At 39.8% G+C, this 17,860-nt stretch overlaps 1 long non-coding RNA gene across 1 annotated transcript in view; it reads left to right on the top strand.

Annotated features, from left to right (window-relative positions):
- LOC120301304 overlaps window positions 1-16,792 on the top strand; it is a 132,481-nt gene extending 115,689 nt beyond the window's left edge. The window contains exon 3 of the long non-coding RNA XR_005554858.1: window positions 16,332-16,792. This is a non-coding gene — a long non-coding RNA (uncharacterized LOC120301304). The remainder of the gene's footprint in view (window positions 1-16,331) is intronic.
- The last annotated feature ends 1,068 nt before the right edge of the window (window positions 16,793-17,860 follow it).

The raw sequence follows: 17,860 nt of genomic DNA, 5'->3' as shown, positions 1-17,860 counted from the left end.
CCTTCAGATCTGTCCCACTCCTGCCCAGGCCCACACAGGCACCCTTGACGCGAATGATGTAGAGCTGGCCACGCCCACCCAGTAGGCCACACCCACTCCATCTACGCCCACCCAGTAGGCTGCACCCACCCTGACCACACCCACCCGGCCCCCTGAGGGCAACTGCAATGCTGATGCGGCCCTCAATGAAATTGAGTTTGACACCTCTGATATAGGTCAACAGAGAACTCTTACTGCTCTATGTGATCTCTTCCTTACAGGTTCCTATAGTGCTAGGGGCTGACTGACTACAGTTACATAATCCAGAAGTGCACTGAGAACAAGGTACTGTTTCTTTCCCACTACTGAAATGTCAACAACTCTGCTTGCAAGCTTTTCACTTTCAACTCCCATAGCCCTACAGCGCAATGACTGTGTTGCCTTCCCAGGGAAATACTTGCATTTTGAGAATGTATTTATGGTGGTGGAGGCTCTATGCCTCCCAACGTAGCCTGTGACTATAGAACCAACTTTAAACTGAAAGGCCAGATTCCAGCTAAGAGAGAATAGCTTTCTAATCCAGAGTTGGTCACATTGAAGGAATTTTTGAATGACAAAAAAAGAGGGGGGTATTTTCTTTTGACTCTCCAGCATCTGCACCTACACATCTCATCACCCCAAAAGATCATTCTCTTCAGGTTGGTCATGATACTAGATTTTAGATGCAATTATTATAGACTATTTCAACAAAGTATAGGAATCATCTTCCTCTGGCGTTTATATCCTGATCTGGTCTGTCTTGAGCTGACATCAGAAGTTCCAGTTTTGATGGGAAGCCACAATTCCTAAATGAAATTTTGGAAATCAGTTCTACTGGCTGGAAGTTAACTTTGTTGTACTATCAGATTCAGATCATTAATGGAGTGTCTAGGCCAGGGGTAGGCAACTTTGGCTCTTTTATTATTCATGGACCTCAACTCCCAGAATTAGCTAGCTCAGGAATTCTGGGAGTTGAAGTCCATGAGTTATAAAAGAGGCAAGGTTGCCTGCCCCTGGTCTAGGCCCTATCAGACACTCTTCATCACTATACTGTAACACCCAATCTCTTCCATTCAGAGAAATCAATTGTTAATTCTTCTGCTGGTTTCCAGTAAGTGTTTAACCATATCTAGCAACAACATCAATAAAATTATATCTGTTTTAATCTAGTGTTCTGTTCCTCTTAGGGGCCAACCAATTATTTCTAAGAATTTCCCAGGGAGGTAGTTGCATCTTCAGCTTGTTCCCCTGTAGCTAGTTCTTGGTTGTTGATAATTACCCCTGATAGATTTATCTTCCATGCGTTGGCCTCATTCCCTTTTGAAACTCCTTACCTAGTAGCATTAACATATTTATGTTTATGAATTACATAAATTAATGACATATTGTGTAAAGAAATACACTTTTTTGTGTGTTCAGCATCTCCTGCTACTCAGTTTCACTGGACGGCCTCAGGTTCTGCAATCATGAAAGACAAAGAAAAACGTATCATTCTCCCTTGTATGCATATTTTTAATATGTCTGTTAAGTGTCGCCTTGGTTGCTGCTTCTTTATTCAAAAGTAAGCTGCAAATATTGTAGGCTTTCCATATATTGGAAGGGCTTTAGCTTTCTGACTCTTTTGGTCTTTTTCATATGCAGGCTTGCAAACTGTCTAGATACTCAATAACTGGGTAAATCTAGATAATTGGATAACGCAGATGCTAGATAAACTACCCAGCTTTCTTCCTTTATTCAGAACTTTTGCTTGATGCCAGATGAAGTGAAATAAGCACAAAAGAGCTGCTTAGAAAAATGTTCTTACAGTTCCCAGAAGTATCCATACTGGGAATTCTCAGAGTTGTGCCAAGGCATTGAGCGAGCACCAGATTGGTTAAATTGGAGTGGCAAGATTGATGGAAGCAGTTGTCTTCTTAGTTTCCTCAAGAAGGCACCAGATAACTGGAGCTGCAGCTGTTATTGTGTCAGAGCAACAATCTCATCAGCACCACTGGGACAGTTTAGTTTAATGCCGTGCACATGCATTTGAGCAGCTGTCATAAACCTTCTGTTACCTTCATGGGAATAACCAAGGGTAGACCAATTGGCACTGGTTTTTCCCTTTGCTGAGCAAGAAATGTGCTATTATTTTTTTTGCAGGGGCAAAAGCTTTGCTGGGCTCAGTTTGATGTCCATCCCTGAGAATCTGATCTTGGGATATAGTCATATATTTGCAGACTGGGACACTGAAGTCAAAAAATTCTCTCAAGCTAGGCCACTGGATGAGGAACAGCATGCCAGCAAAGGCATTTAAGAGGAAGAAAAGTGTCTTTGCTCACAGATCCACTTTCAGAATCTGGGGCAAGAGAGTTGGCACTAGTCACAGCAAACAATGGAGCTGTCCATTAGGGTCTTGCTTTTCCCACCTGAATATAGAGAAGAAAATCGGGCAAGGAAGACAAATAGCAATTGCTCTGAGAGCTGGAGTTTATTCCAGCCTCAGAGGTTCTCACCTCCTCATTAGTTTTGCTCAGTATTCTCAAAGGGAAGGCACAGAACACCCAGGCTGAAGCATTAGAGATAGAGAACCATACAGGCACAATTCTGAACAGGGACTCTAATTTAAGTAAGAATTGTAGTGCATTGTCAGAACACTGAGCCGTTATCTCCTTAAATACCTTCTGCTCCACAGTGATTTAATCCTGTATTTTTGGACTACTTTTTTCTTTCAAATATATTGAGAGAAAGGGAGGGGTTAGCAGACCAAAAGTAATTCTGGTGGAAGATATATATGAATGTTCTTTTGTTGCTTGAAGGCAGAAATTATTAGCTCATGTATTTCTATACTAAACAATAACCACAGATCATATTGGGTCTCTTGCTGGCTCTTTGCCCTCTGAGCATCACGACTGGCAGATTCTCATATATTATTTTCCTTTTTCAACACTTTAAAATGTGTTCATGTGAAATGTTTAAGTATTATGAATTTTCTTAACTTTCAGGAAGTTTTTTTTTTCTTTGAAGACGCACTCAAAGTTTAGTCAGGTCAAATGCTGACATCATTTAAAGTCAGCGTGACTCAGAGACCGATTTTGTTCGCAGGTGGCGTGCAACAGTTTTGAATGAGATTATAAACCGACCAGGTTGACTATCATTCAATTCAAGTTATGTTTAGCTTTTGTTTGCAGCCTAATTTATTTATGTTTCCTTTCCTTGAATTATGCAATTGTAGATGCTTTGGATTTGAAAGTGAAAAGTTGCTTTGGAGTGCACAGAGATGCCCATGTAGCATCTGTCGACAGCTTCTAAAAGAAGCTGTGTCATTTCCACGGATCGTGCGGGAAATACATATTTGAGTTAAGGAACTGCGGACAGGCAGTTTTGAAATCTCCTTTTGCCTTTGGATGCAAATTGCTGCACAACCCTAGTGTAGACTGTTGGCCTGCTTCTTATGTGATTAATTGTTAACAGATGCCTCTGTATCTTTAGGAATCCGATCTCTCTTATTCCACTTAATCATATGGGTGACATGATAGCAGTGTTCCAATATATAAGGGGCTGCCACAAAGAAGAGGGTGTCAACCTATACTCTGAAGCACCTGATGGCAGGACAAAAAAAGGAACGGATGGAAACTAATCAAGGAGAGAAGCAACCTAGGACTAAGGAGAAATTTCCTGACAGTTAGAACAATTAATTAGTGGAACAACTTGCCTTGTGAATGCTCCAACACTGGAAGTTTTTAAGAAGAGATTGAATAACCATTTGTCTGAAATGGTATAAGGGTTTCTGCCTGAGCAGGGGTTGGGCTAGAACAGGGGTAGGCAACCCAAAACACTCAAAGAGCCACTTGGACCCGTTTCCCACCAAAAACAAAACACCGGGAGCCGCAAAACCCTTTTGATATCTAAAATGAAGATAACACCGCATATATCCTTTTTTACCTTTATTATAGGTGTGTGTGTGTGTGTGTGTGTACACACACACACACACACATATTAAAAATAAAAGTAAAAATATGACTCTTGGGAATATCCATACTATTAAAACAATGATCACCAAGAGAATGCTTTAATGCTTTAAGAGAATAAAATTACATACACACACAGGTAAAAAAAGGATATATGCAGTGTTATCTTCATTTTAGATGTCAAAAGGGTCTCTCTGTCTCTCTCCCTCCCTCCCTCTCTATCTGCCCTTGGTCTACCACTCCTCTTCCCCCACTCTCTCTCTCTCTTTCTCTCTCTCTCTCTCCCCCCCCCCCATCTGCCGCTCACCTGGCAAGCTTCAAGCTGTTGTCCAACAAGCTCAGGGATAGAAAACCTCGTCTCTTTTATGACTCATGGACTTCAACTCCCAGAATTCCTGAGTCAGCCTAGCTGGACTAGCTAGCTCTCTCCTGCCCTTCCTGCTTCCTGCAGAGACGCAGCAAAGGGAGGAGCTCCGCCCAGTAAGCTTTTCAGCTCCTCGGAGATCACTGTGAGTGCACTCTCTTTTTCACACACACACACACAAACACACACACAGAGAGAGAGAGAGAGAGAGAGAGAGAAGTAGGTAAGCGCAATTGCCTCTCTCTGTCTCTGTCTCTCTCTGCAAAGGCAGAGGAGGCTGGGAGCCACAGGGGAAGGCTCAAAGAGCCGCATGCGGCTCCGGAGCCGCAGGTTGCCGACCTGCGGGCTAGAAGATCTGCAACGTCTCTTCCAACTCTGTTATTCTGTTATTGTTAGGCTTCTTTTCACATACCTCTTTCTACTTTAAGTTGGCAATTGCATTTTGGAATTAGGATACTATCTTCACTGCAGATTTCAGTTTCTCACCACACTTTTAGTATTTATTACACTTTGGTATAATGAACATCAGAGCAAGAAAATAATAGAAGAAATGGAGTAGTCGTCATTATTGACAAATAATGTCAGATGCAACCTCAAAGATAGTAGAATAACCTCAGTTCAAATTCAACTCAAGGACTATTCAGTTCTATGCCCCAATTATAGATACAAAAGAAATGGAAGCTAAACAGTTCTTTAGTGATTTGCAATGTCTTCATGACAACACCCCCAACCTACCAAAAAGACATTACCGATTATAGGATATATGTGAGAGACTGTGGAATGGAAGCAGAGGAGAAGGAGGAATGTGATTTAAATAAGAAGAGGCAGCAAAACCTAATGTGAAGGGCATGAAAAGCACAGATTTCAAAGATACTGCAGCTTAATTAATTTCTATAAGTATGACTGAGAATTTACTTTTACATTTCTCAAGATTATATTTTTACCCCAGGCTATCTTTAAGGATGCTTTTCTGAAATCTGTGCAGTTCTTGCTCCTGTGGTTTGCCAGATACATGGGGCTCCAAACACTGGAATGCTAAAGTTGCAAGTAAAAAAACATGTATCTGGAATAAGGAAAAATGTGCCTCAGTGTTTGAAATGAATCAGCACCCAGGGTTAATAGAGTTTTGATTTTATAGTAAAAACCTTCTTCAGGAACCTGAAAGATGACTCTGCACATGGAAATGATTGGATGGACAACACCAAAATCAAATTGATTATATACTTTACAAACAAAGATGGAGCACTTCTATTCAGCGAGCTTCAGATTGTGCTTCAGATCTCTAATTTTATTTATTTATCAAATTTATGTGGCCACCCATTGAACAATAAGTGAGTCTGGGCAGCGTACCACAATCAATCAAACAACAATAATTATAAAAATATAAACACTCATTATTAAAATTATTTTAAAAGATTAACATATACAGGCAGTCCTCGACTTACGACCACAATTGAACCGAAAATGTCTATTATTAATAAGACATTTGTTAAATGATTTTTATCCCAGTTTACAACCTTTCTTGCCATAGTTGTTAAGTGAATCACTTCAGTTGATTACTTAGTAACCCAGTTGTTAAGTGAATATATCTTCCCCATTGATTTTGCTTGTCAGAAGATCGTAAAAGGTGGTCACATGACCCCAGGACACAGCGATGGTCATAAATATGAACCAGTTGCTGACTCGACCAGTCACTTGTAGGGCTCAATTCCAAATAGGCCGCAGCCCAGTAGTGGATCCGCAGCCTGGGGGTTGGGAATCCCTGCAATAATCCATTTCATCCAAGGTCCTCTGAAACTGTCACATATCCCCCTTCTCAACACATTCTCCCCCTAAAAAGGGAGGCTAGATACTGGACAAACTTTGTCAGTTTAGTGGGGTTAAGCAATGGCTTCTTTATGAAGGAGCAACCCCCTCACTCAAATAAGAGTTTATCAAGTTGCGCCAGTTGTGGCCCTTCCTGGATCAGGAGTTCCTGATCTCAATCATTCGGGCCCCTAATCATCTCACAGCTGGATATTGTAATGTGGTCTACATGAGGTTATCCTTGAAGAGCATTTGGAAGCTCCAGCTGGTGCAGAGTGTGGCAGCGCAGGCAGTTCTTAGGGCCCCAGGAATGACCCCTGTAACACCACTGGTCCATGAGCTGCATTGGTTTCCAGTTTGCTTCTGAGTGCAATTCAAGGTGTTGGTAATCACCTTTAAAGCCCTACTTGAGGGCTACTTGAGGGACCATCTCATCCCACTGGGACTGGTCTATCCCACCCATGCCAGCAGAGGAGGCATGCAGTGGGCCCTGTCAGCCCAATTATTCTGGCTGGCGGGATCTAGGAAGAGGGCCTTCTCTGCTATTGCATCTGCACTGTGGAACATCTTACCCCCCTCCCCCGATGTGAGGTTTGCCCAACCTTCCGGAAGAGCCTAAAGACCTGACTGCCAATTAGCTTGGGGCCCCAATGAGGGAGTATCATAGTGGAAGTGGTTGATCAATTAACAATGACTCCCATCCCCCCATCCTGTTCCCACCCTCCCTATCTTTTAATTGGGCCATGGTGTTCTGGATTTTACAGTAATTTATTTAGTTAAGGTTTCTTCATTAAAGGTGAAGAAAAAAACACAAAAGAAGGCACAATGTTTGTCTGCTGACATATTGAAAATGAAAGGCTAAATGAAAAGTCATGATCCAGTGATTTTAAGTTGTCAACAAATGGCAGTACCACACACTCAATCTAGAAGGCCTGGAACATCTTTTAGCATCTGTCTTTGGTTACAATTGGTGCAAAATTGTTGTAAGAAAAGTTGCATTGCAATTCTTCACACAATGGAAGCTTGCAATGATGGCTTTAAAAGCTTGTCCATGATCATCAATAGTATATGGTGAATGGTGGTTATTATGTTGAGAAATAAATACAGGCAATAAAAGAGCTCATTTAAAGGATTATTTTCCTGCTTCATTTATTAAAATATCTATTTAATCTAAAGCTATAGAGGTGGAATCATTATCTTCCATTCAACCATTATAGCTGGAGGAAGGTAGAATCCAAATGAAACAGAAGCAGAAAAAAATATCCAACTAAATGTTGATTTCCATAGAAGAACAAGAAGAAACAAAGAATTTTATTAACAGGCATGGAAAACATAGCAATGAAAATGTAGCACAGCATTAGCATAATATTCTAATATCATAAACAGTGTTTAGAAATGAACAGACTATCAAACTATTGAGGATAATTAACCAGTGGAACAGCTTGCCTCCAGAAATTGTGGGTGCTCCATCACTGGAGATTTTTAAGAAGAAGCTAGACAGTCACTTGTCTGAGATGATATAGGACAATTCTCCTGCTTGAGCAGGGGGCTGGACTAGAAGACCTCCAAGGTCCCTTCCAGCTCTATTCTAATTCTATTGCACTTTTCTCATATGCTAGTACCGTAAGATAGTGCTCAATATTTTAGAGTTCATACTTTAACAATACAGGTGGTCCTTCAATTATAACCACAATTGAACCCAAAATTTCTTTTGCTAAGTGAAACATTTATTGATTTTTGCCCCATTTCACAACCTTTCTTGCCACAGTTGTTAAGTGAATTATTGCAGTTAAATTAGTAACACAGTTGGTTAAGTGAATCTGGCTTCCCCATTGACTTTGCCTGTCTGAAGGTCGCAAAAGCGATCCCATGACCCTGGGACACTGCAATGGTCATAAATATGAACTAGGTGCCAAGCATCTGAATTTTGATCATGTGACCATGAGGAGGCTGCAATCGTCATAGTGTGAAAAATGGTCATAAGTGACTTTTTTCAGTGTCGTAACTTTGAATGGTCACTAAATAAACTGTTGTACAGGACTACCTGTACAAGAAATGAAAGAAGTGTTAGATCAGTGGTTCTCAACCTTTTTAATGCCGCGACCCCCAACTGGTCGTAAGTCGAAGACTACTCAACCGGTCTTAAGTCGAGGACTACTCAACTGGTGCAGCACCGTTTGCAGAATGGGACTTTTGGTGGGCTCAGCAGGGCAGAGACAGCCTGGACAATTCCTATTGGCTTTTGAAAGCCAATAGAATTAGACTGTACTCAAGAGAGTCTATTCTATTGGCTTTCAAAAGCCAATAGAATAAAAGGGAGTAGCACAGCTAAGGAAAAGGGGAAAAAAATGGCGGACTGCGTTGTTTGGAGACCCCCATGAAATGGTCGTTTGACCCCAAATGGGGTCCCGACCCACAGGTTGAGAACCACTGTGTTGGATGTACCAGGCGAATTCGGAAGAAGGCAGAGAAACCCCAAAAATTAATAAGAGCAAATGTGTAAGGAGTTTTGAAAAGAGATCCCTCTTTGATGTGCAGTATTGAAAGGTATAGACCCCAAAGGGTGGATACTATTAAAAATCTGCCTTTTAAAAGAATTTGTATGATGACCAGAAATAACAGTTGAAGTAGAATATGAAACGCAAAGGTGCTTTTTCAGGAGGCAACTGGACTTTCTTGTTTTTTCTTTGAAGATGTTTCACTTCTCATCCAAGAAGCTTCTTCAGCTCTGACTGGATGGTGGAGAATGGAAGGATTTATACTCTTTGCAGACAGCTGTTCATTTGCATTCCTTTAAAGAGTCGTTGAGGCCATTTTTGGAGGTTTGTCTGTGTCCTCAGGGTCACCTGAGCAGTGCAAATGTGTGTGGAGCTTCCTGGCTGCAGGATGTTTTCTCCCCTGTGTCCCTTCACTATTGAAGACAGGCAGAAGTTGTTGGAGATAAATCTGTTTTGTCTGCATCTCAAACTGAAGCGCAAATGGTTCCTCTAGTCTGCAGGAGACATTTAGCTATGCACTTTGGGATGAACACCCTTCAAATGGTGCAGGAGTATGAATGGATTTCCGGAAAACACTGCAGACTACAGAATCATTGACAATCTCAGATATTTGGATGATAACAATTGATGGCTGGAAGCAAGTCAGATGTAAAGAATATACTTTTAAAACAGAAAAAAGACAATGCAAACCACCTGATCTCATATTAAAAAGAATCCCTAGGATTATGTCAACATGCAATGATAACCTAAATCTAAACAGGCAAAGAAGTTAAAATGGAACAGATTTTATCTTCTTAGGCTCAAAAATTCACAGAGATGGACACTGTTATTATTTATTCATTTACATTTGCTATAGCTCCCCACTCTGAGATACTCAGGGCAATTTACAAAAACTAAAAACAATAGAAAATGGTAAAAAAATCATGACATGAAGACATTTGCTATTTAAGAGGAAGTTTATTTCAGATCTATAAAAATATTAACATGCAGAGACATATTACATTGACAGCAAAATTGCATATTTTTAAAGGAGGCATGCTTTTCTTGGTTGTAACATACAGCTATGAAAACTGGATCAACAGAAAGACTAAATGAAGAAAAATGGATGCCTTTGAACGTGATGTTGGAGGAAATTGTTGAAAATATCTCTGACCATAAGAAAAATTAATCATTCAGTACTAAAACCAGACTGCTTACTGGAAGCTCTAAAAAGACACTAAAGCTAAATATTTTGGACACATAATAACAAGAATATTTGGAGAAGACCCTGATGTTTGGAAAAATCAAAGGCAACAAAAGACTTATGATATATGATCTCTGATAATACTAGTAGCATCTTACAAGTACTCTGTTCATGCTGGGAGGACCTGGCTGAGAAATGGGCCCTCAGTGCATACTTAAGAGACATAATACTGTAGTAAGTTTCTAAATACCAATTGTCTTTGACTTACAACCATTGTTACAACCATTGTGATTGTTTGAAGTTACAACGATGCTGGAAAAAAGAGACTTGCAACCAGGCCTCCCACTTGGCAATTGGCATGCATTTATAATGGTTGCAGAATCCCAGGAGCATGTAATCACCATCTATAACCTTCCCAGTCAGCTTCCAACAAGCAAAGTCGAAGGGGGAAGCTGGATTCACTTAACGACTGGACGATTCACTTAACAATTACAGTGGTTCACTTAACAGCTGTGACCAAAAGGTTGTAAAATCAGGTGTGTTTCACTTAACAACTGCCTTCCTTAGCAGTGGAAGTTCTAGTCCCAATTGTCATATATTGAGGATTACCTATATCAAAGTTGCTAGGTCCCAAGTTGTTTGGAGTCTTTAGTGCCAGGAGCAAAACACTGAATATTGCTTTTTAGGTAATTGCTGAAACTATGCTATATGACTAGCAGAGTTACTTTAATATAAATATAAAATATACATGACCAGGTATAGCAACTTTATCATGCAATTCTGCACCAGCACCAGCGAACACATTCATTACAATAGTCAAGTCCCTCACTATAACAGAATATAGCTGTTATACCAACTTAAGTTGCTAAAAAGTGTTCTTGACCATAGAAATCACTTCGTATATTGAGTGTACTTTAAATATCAATGTATACAGTTCAGCAGTTCAGCATCTCCTTATTCAGATGTTATGGAGAAATAGAACTAAAGGTTAGCCACATATTGATGACCTCTCATCCTAAAATCACTGATAGCTGCATAACAGCTTCACTTGTGCACACCGATGTCTAAAAACAAACATATAAGATAAATAATGGCTAGACTTAGTAATCTGAATAAAATCAAGAAATGATGATGATGATGATGATGCATCACTAACATATTAGAGATACTTACAACTAGGATCATTAGTTAGAATTCCTGTAGCTTAAGTAGAAATTTGGATGGGTAAGTTATTTTAAGGGTTTGGCTCATCTGGTGCCCTTCAATCTCAAGCCATTCTCCTTCCTCCACCCTTAAGCACTTCCATTCGGAAATTCTTCTACTGAATGTTGATTCAGATAAATGTAGGAAATAAGGTTTCCACTGAGTTGATAAAGAATATACATTTGCAAAAGAAAAATATCTCTCCAAACACTTCTTGAGGGGAAAAGAATACCACCACAATTGGAAATAGGAGAAAACAATGCAAGCTTATTTTGTCTCTGTATTGATCAGCAGTGACAAACTATTGTACAAAGGGGATTTTCACTGCTATTCAATGTTTTCAAAGAAGGATCAGTCTGAACTGAGAGTACAGGTATTGGAGGAATTGTAATTGTTGGGTGGGGGAGGGGTTGTCTTGTTTGCAATGGCTTTAAAGGCTCTTACTCTTATGGGTTTATAATAGGAATATCGACTGCAAGTGTACATTAGTGTACATGCTTTACTGATTGCAATGGCTTTGGGGCCATGAATGTTGATTTCTATTGACAGTTTATATCTTCTTGAATTGCTGCATTACTTCAGGGAATCTCTGCTTAGTTTTCAAAAAGGGGATGGGAGTAGAGGTCAGTCTCATCTATGTATGGGGTAAGTTAAGTTAAGAGAAGGCCCATGCATTCAAAATCGAGTAGCAACTAAAACCTCTGCCTCTCCAGTCCTAGCCCGGCACTTTGTTACATATCATAGTGATGTTCATATATACAGTACATATCATATACAACAATGGATTCATGTAAATAATTTGGGGTGGGTGGGTGAATTCCTAAGCATTCTGAGAAAATTAAAGATTGTAAGTGTTCATAATTTTCCATGCACCCCCCCCCCCAATCAGTGATGATCCCTTACTTTCAAAGATACTTTCACTATCTGTGAAGCTTCTCATAGGTTAGCAGGCCACTGAGTGGCATAAGTGTTCAAAGAATGGGATATGAAAACAACAAGGTCCTCAGGCAACTTGTTCCTTTTTGTCACAGAGGCATTTGGTGGCTCAGAGCAGTGTTTTTCAACCTCAGCAACTTTAAGATGTGTGGACTTCAGCTCCCAGAATTTCCCAACCAGAGTTAAAGTCCACACATCTTAAAGTTGCTGGGGTTGAAAAACATGGACTTAGAGTATGCTACATCCTTTTGATCTCAGTTTGCAAAATGAAAAGAATACAGCCAAATCCAGAGAGCTGCTATTTAAGAGATTGACTAGTTCATATATCACTTTTACGTTTCAAGTCATAATTTACAAAATATTATAGTTGGAAGGGACCTTGGATTTCTTGAATTAGTCACAATTTGGCTGATTTTGCAATATGCTAATTTTAGATGATGTATACAAATAACAGTGGCTTAGTATATTGTGTGAACCCAGAAACTAATTCATAAAATGTAATTAACAAAGATTTTTCAAATTTAGGATTGACCTCTCACATTTTAAGTACACACATTCTATCTGCCTGATTATCTTTCTGGCCTTCTTAAATTCCCTTTCCCCATTTTTTTTTAAAATCTTATTTGGAACAACAAATTTAAAATTGTGACACGACATGCTTGTAAGTCTCACCGTGCTAATTAAAGAACAGTGACATAAAATATTAGAAATAAAAACAGTTCTCGTCCTGGAGAAAATCTTATTTTAAAACAACACAACTTATTGGCATTAAGAACTGACCCAGAATGCAGAGCAGCGTGGTTGCTAATTTCACAACACTTTTGGAGTGAATTCGCTGTCGTGCATTGATCTGATTTAATTGCCCAGTTAAAACAGTACAGTGTTCAAGAACATTTAATGACATTAACGGCTCCACTCTGACTATGGTTTATTGTTTAGAAATAATTTCCTGGAGTACACAGCTTGCTTAGGGAGGAACTATTTTTTGAGGCCCATGTCTTAAGTCAAAAAGAGAGGACGCTCTTGAAGCAAGACAACCCTGCAGGAGCCTGGCAGTGACAGGGGCAGGAGACAGGTGTTTCAGAGGTGATGCAGCTGCCAATCCTGGAAGGCTCATTTCTGGCCAACACCTTTCTCATGCAAAAGGAGAGTGCTTTCTTGCTTCTTCCATTTGTAAGGTGGTTCCATTCTTGTTTGTAGATGAATGATGTTATTGTCAAGGAGAAAGGATTGAACCATAAGCAAGATACTCAGGGAACCTCCATGCCCCTTGGACAAAAAGGTTGGCTCCTGCCAGCATAGGATTATGTATCTCATTCTCTCCCTGTCTGCCAGTTTTCTGCTCTGCCTTGGCTCAGCAAATTACAGTAATAGTAAAACCATTTGAAAGCATCGGAAGAGTAGATAGAGGAAGAGGAGCTTTGCACTGAGGTAGACACTGGTAACGAGGCTCAGTTGGGCTTGGGTTTTTCCTTCAGAAAGGGCAAGTTTTATTCTATAGACTTTTCATCAGTCTGTTTTAAATCAGTGGTTGAGTGTTTGACGTAATAACTGCTCTCATAACAGCCGCAAAATCCATTTTTAACAAGAGAGGAGTTAAGAGCAGAAGGAGTTTTATCAGGAAAATGACCCACACATCCTTTAAGATTAACTTCATTTAATACAGATTAACTTTAAGATTAACTTCATTTAATACAACTTTTTCTAGAACCATTCCTGCAGTTAGCTGTGAAATGTGAATATTAAATTCTTGTCTCCTCAAAGACCGTGCTCCATATGCGAAGTTCCAAGTGCCTTACTAGAGGGCTTAGTTTCCTTTTGATCAGACATATGTTACAATTATAATTATTTGTCTTATTTGAAATGTACCAGCAGACATTACAAAACAGAAAACAATCTCTCTTTTGTTACAGGCCCCAAGTATTTGGGGAGAAGATCTATTGTCAAACCTTCTTTAGAATTCAGATCAGAGATCTAGTCATAGAATTCTATAACTCATTTAATTCATATCTCTCTCTCTCTCTCTCTCTCTCTCTCTCTCTCTCTCTCTCTCACACACACACACACACACACAGAGAGAGAGAGAGAGAGAGAGAGAGAGAGAGAGAGAGAGAGAGAGAGAGGCAGAGAAGCTTAGAAACTGCATACTAGCAAAATGAACATAGCTATAACCAGAACATTCCCTCATGCCAAAGTTGTTATAAATAGAAGGTCCAGACCCTTGACATTTGACTGATTATCCTTCCCCAATTTGTCCTATATGTGTTTGGACATCAGTTCCCCTCAATTTTAGCTCATGTGGGCATAATTGGAGGTATAACATTTTAGCACATCCAGAGGACATCAAATGGAGGGAGGCTGTTTTTTCATGCATAGCAAAGTTTTTTTGCAATGTTGTGTTCTAACTACAATTTAGTGGTGGCACATAGGTGGCATCTCTGTCTCTTCTCTCCCAAATCCTCCCAATGAGCGATATGTAGTTGGTGGAAGAATACCAGAACACCAGCAGGTAAGATCAGAAAATGGGCCTGCCACCAATTTTATAAGACCAAGTAATTAAAGAAGTACAATTGGAGGGCAAGGGAATGCTTAAGGGAAATCATGCATCTTTGTTTTGAATAAAGACAGTCCCTCAGGCAATGCTCTCACTTCGATGTGCAGTGAAACAGAACAGATGAAAATTGGAAAAACACAAAGCACCTTTAGAAACCAGAAAAGAAGGCAACCTGGGTAAAGGTGAAGGTTAAATACATCCGTTGTAAATATTTCCAGGAACAGAAGAGTTTGCATTATTGGATGTCATCATTGTTAATGGAATATTATTTAAGAAATTTTGGTCTGACTGTCAGAGTTCCTTCTTTCATAATTTAGTTAATGTATAAAATATGGGTGAAGTAGAAAAAAATAGGGTCTAGTACTTCAATCAAAATAGAGCAATTCTTAGATGTGAAAGTGTAGCATAAGTTTATCCATATTAATAAGGAAATTACGCAAGCATTATAATGTCTGAGGTCTGGTGGCTGTGATCTCATTATCTTCATTTGAATGAGCCCCTTTGGACAAAATAGATTGAAATGCTATTTTGGGGACAGTGCTACTAAATTATTGTTTATGTTCCAGCCCATTGGCTCCCTAAAACTCTTAACTTGAAATTGCAGCTGCCTATCTAAGGGTAAATGAGAAAACACTGGGTTAAGCTGCATATATTTAAGTGCTATGATTATATAGATTACTTTTCTGACCATGATATATTTATATATGAATATTATACCTGAGCCTAATTTAAGATAACTCTGCACCATCCTTGTTGAAAGTCTCATTGTGGCAGTTCTTTGGGTCATTCTCTTAGTACAGTATCACAAGACTTTCTTGTTTTGCTGCAATAGGTGTACATAATTAGTTCCCTGGATTTAGCATTTTTCATTGAGTATGTGCCACCCAGTCCTTATTAATTCTTAATAACTACATAGCCAGACTTTCTCCATGACAATGTGTCCCCAACCTAGTCCTTCAGATCTTCCAATGGTGAACCCATCATTACTGTAATAGAATATATCCACTTTACTGTTCTACTGTTCCCTCCCTCCCTCCCTCCCTCCCTCCCTCCCTCCCTCTCTCCCTAGAGAGCTAAGTCTTCAATAATAATTTGAACCTGATCATTTATGTCCAAGGGATCCCTCTGGATTGATTTGTTTACTAATCCATTTGTTTGTTTTCTTGGCTGTTTCTGGTATTATCAGTAGTCTTCTCCAACACCAAAGTTCAAAAGTGTTCAATATTCTTTCTATCCTGCTTTAACTTTCGTTTCCATAGAAGATCACAGGAAGTATCATTGCTTGCATTAGACTGATTTTTATAGACTTAAACTCTTCATGCCATCTGACTATCTTTTTCAAGGTTTTAAGACTGCTCTACCAAATGTTGGTGTGCTGTTTGTTTTTTGACTGCTTGTTTCTTTCCTGCTGATGGTTAATCCTGAAAGGCAAAAGTTATCCATCACTTTGATATCTTCATTGCCAATTCTACGAAAGAAAAAAGACAGTTGCTGTTGGTTTTGGAGTTGAATCTTAAGCAAAAAGTATAAAATTAAAACCAGTTCCTAGACATGCACCAATAGGCAGGCAAAATGATGTTCTGTTGTGTTTAATGACTTCCAATTTTGCTTCTTCATGGAAGGGCTGCTCTGCCAGATCAGCAACCATCAGAGCTGGGTTCAGAAATAAAATATTTCAAATGCTAATCTGATCCCAACTATATTTCCCCTGCTTGTAGTATTCATCTCTGATGGAAACTTAACTGAGCTTTGCTCTAAATGTCTGAAATCCCATCAGATATAAGGTATAAGCTTCTTTCTTTTTCTTTTTTTTTCTTTGCAGAAGCCAAAGGACACTTTGGACCCCAACGGGTGCAGCCGTTCTTATACCTCCTCCAGCATGCTGGGCTCTGATTTACGTCGGGGACGGAGACGCCTCTCCTCCAGCTTGCAGGTCCCTCCACGGAAACCCATAGACAGAGCACGCTCCCCAGAGCCAGACAATGTCCAGAGGCCAACCACTCTGCCACTCCGCATCCCTCCCCGAATTTCTATCACCCATGCTGACCCAAACAGGTAAGACAAGGGGAAGAAAGGCAATGAAGCCGGGGCAGAATGTCAACAGGAAGGTGAACATATCAATAACAGGCCACCTGGAAGACAGAGAAAAGTGTTAGCTTTGCAAATAGGAGAAAGCTATGGGAGGAACCGTGTAAGGGGAGAAACAGTGTACAACGAACAAGAAAGCTGATTTTTTTTTTTCATCGTGTCAAATTTGTAACCACATTCTGGTGTTCATGTGATCCTCGGTGTCTATAAATGGCTGTGAGAGGGGCATGTGAATGAGAGATTAAAAGGCATGTTATGTTAGAAATGTTGACCTCTGGCTTGTTCGTGGTAAGTTTGGTAATAAGGACTCAAGATGTTTTGGCTAAGAGTCTACTGCACATCAGTAGATTTAATCTAAGTACAGCTAAGGTAGGACCTGGGATGTAAGATTGCCATGATTTTCAATATCAGTAGTGACTCATGCTTGCACAGGAGAAGTCCTCTAGGTTGCTTCCTCCTTTTGAGCTAAACTGTCCATCACAGAAAGAAAGACGGGGGACCTTCTGAGGACAGGACTGAGGAGTTTGGAGAAAGAGCCAGGAGAAGTTGTGGAGTTGCAGGAGAAATACTTTGTTTCTGGGAGAAATACAAGGCATTAGGGCACTATCACCCATGTCTTGGGAATGAGATTGGGGAGGGATGTTTTAAATGCGTTGTGCATATTTTAGAGTTTACCCTTGCTATGTTTCTCTACCTGAAAATGATAGAAAATTGTGTTTTCAGTTGTCAGCAATTGTGGCCAAAGGGGGGGTCTGCAGAAAAAAAAGAACAGGGAAGACAAGCTGCCACTCCCGTTGTGTCTTTCTCTGTGAGACTGTAGTGGCTGTCATGGCTGCAAGAGCTCCTCCTTGGGCTGTTATGCTGCTTCCTTTACAAGATAATAAAGGTAATAGAAGTTGTGATCCTTTTTAGCCAAAGTCAAGTTCAAAATCATTTCCATGGTCAGGCACTATTAGTTTCCCCTGTCCACCATGAGTGTTGCACATGGCAGGTTTTTTTAAATTCATAAACATATTTCCATTTTGTAACTATTTTCCCTGGATTATTATTCAGGATCCACTGAAGTGCAGACATGAATCTTGCATCAACATAAATCTTTGAACAGGTAGAGATTGCCTGCAAGAAAGTAACTGCAGGGCATCCTACCTTTTCCCAGCTGTGCTGTTTCTTGCCATCATTATAAATGTAGATAGATTTCATCATTATAAATGTAGATAGATTTGCACAAATATTTTTACAGTAACTGCCATCTGCTAATAAATT

The sequence above is a fragment of the Crotalus tigris genome, unplaced genomic scaffold (genome assembly GCF_016545835.1).
Source record: "Crotalus tigris isolate CLP2741 ecotype Arizona unplaced genomic scaffold, ASM1654583v1 scf7180000024375.2447938, whole genome shotgun sequence".
NCBI classification, from domain to species: domain Eukaryota; kingdom Metazoa; phylum Chordata; class Lepidosauria; order Squamata; family Viperidae; genus Crotalus; species Crotalus tigris.
The sequence above is the reverse complement of the archived record's forward strand: the minus strand, read 5'-3'. Positions and strand labels throughout refer to the sequence as shown.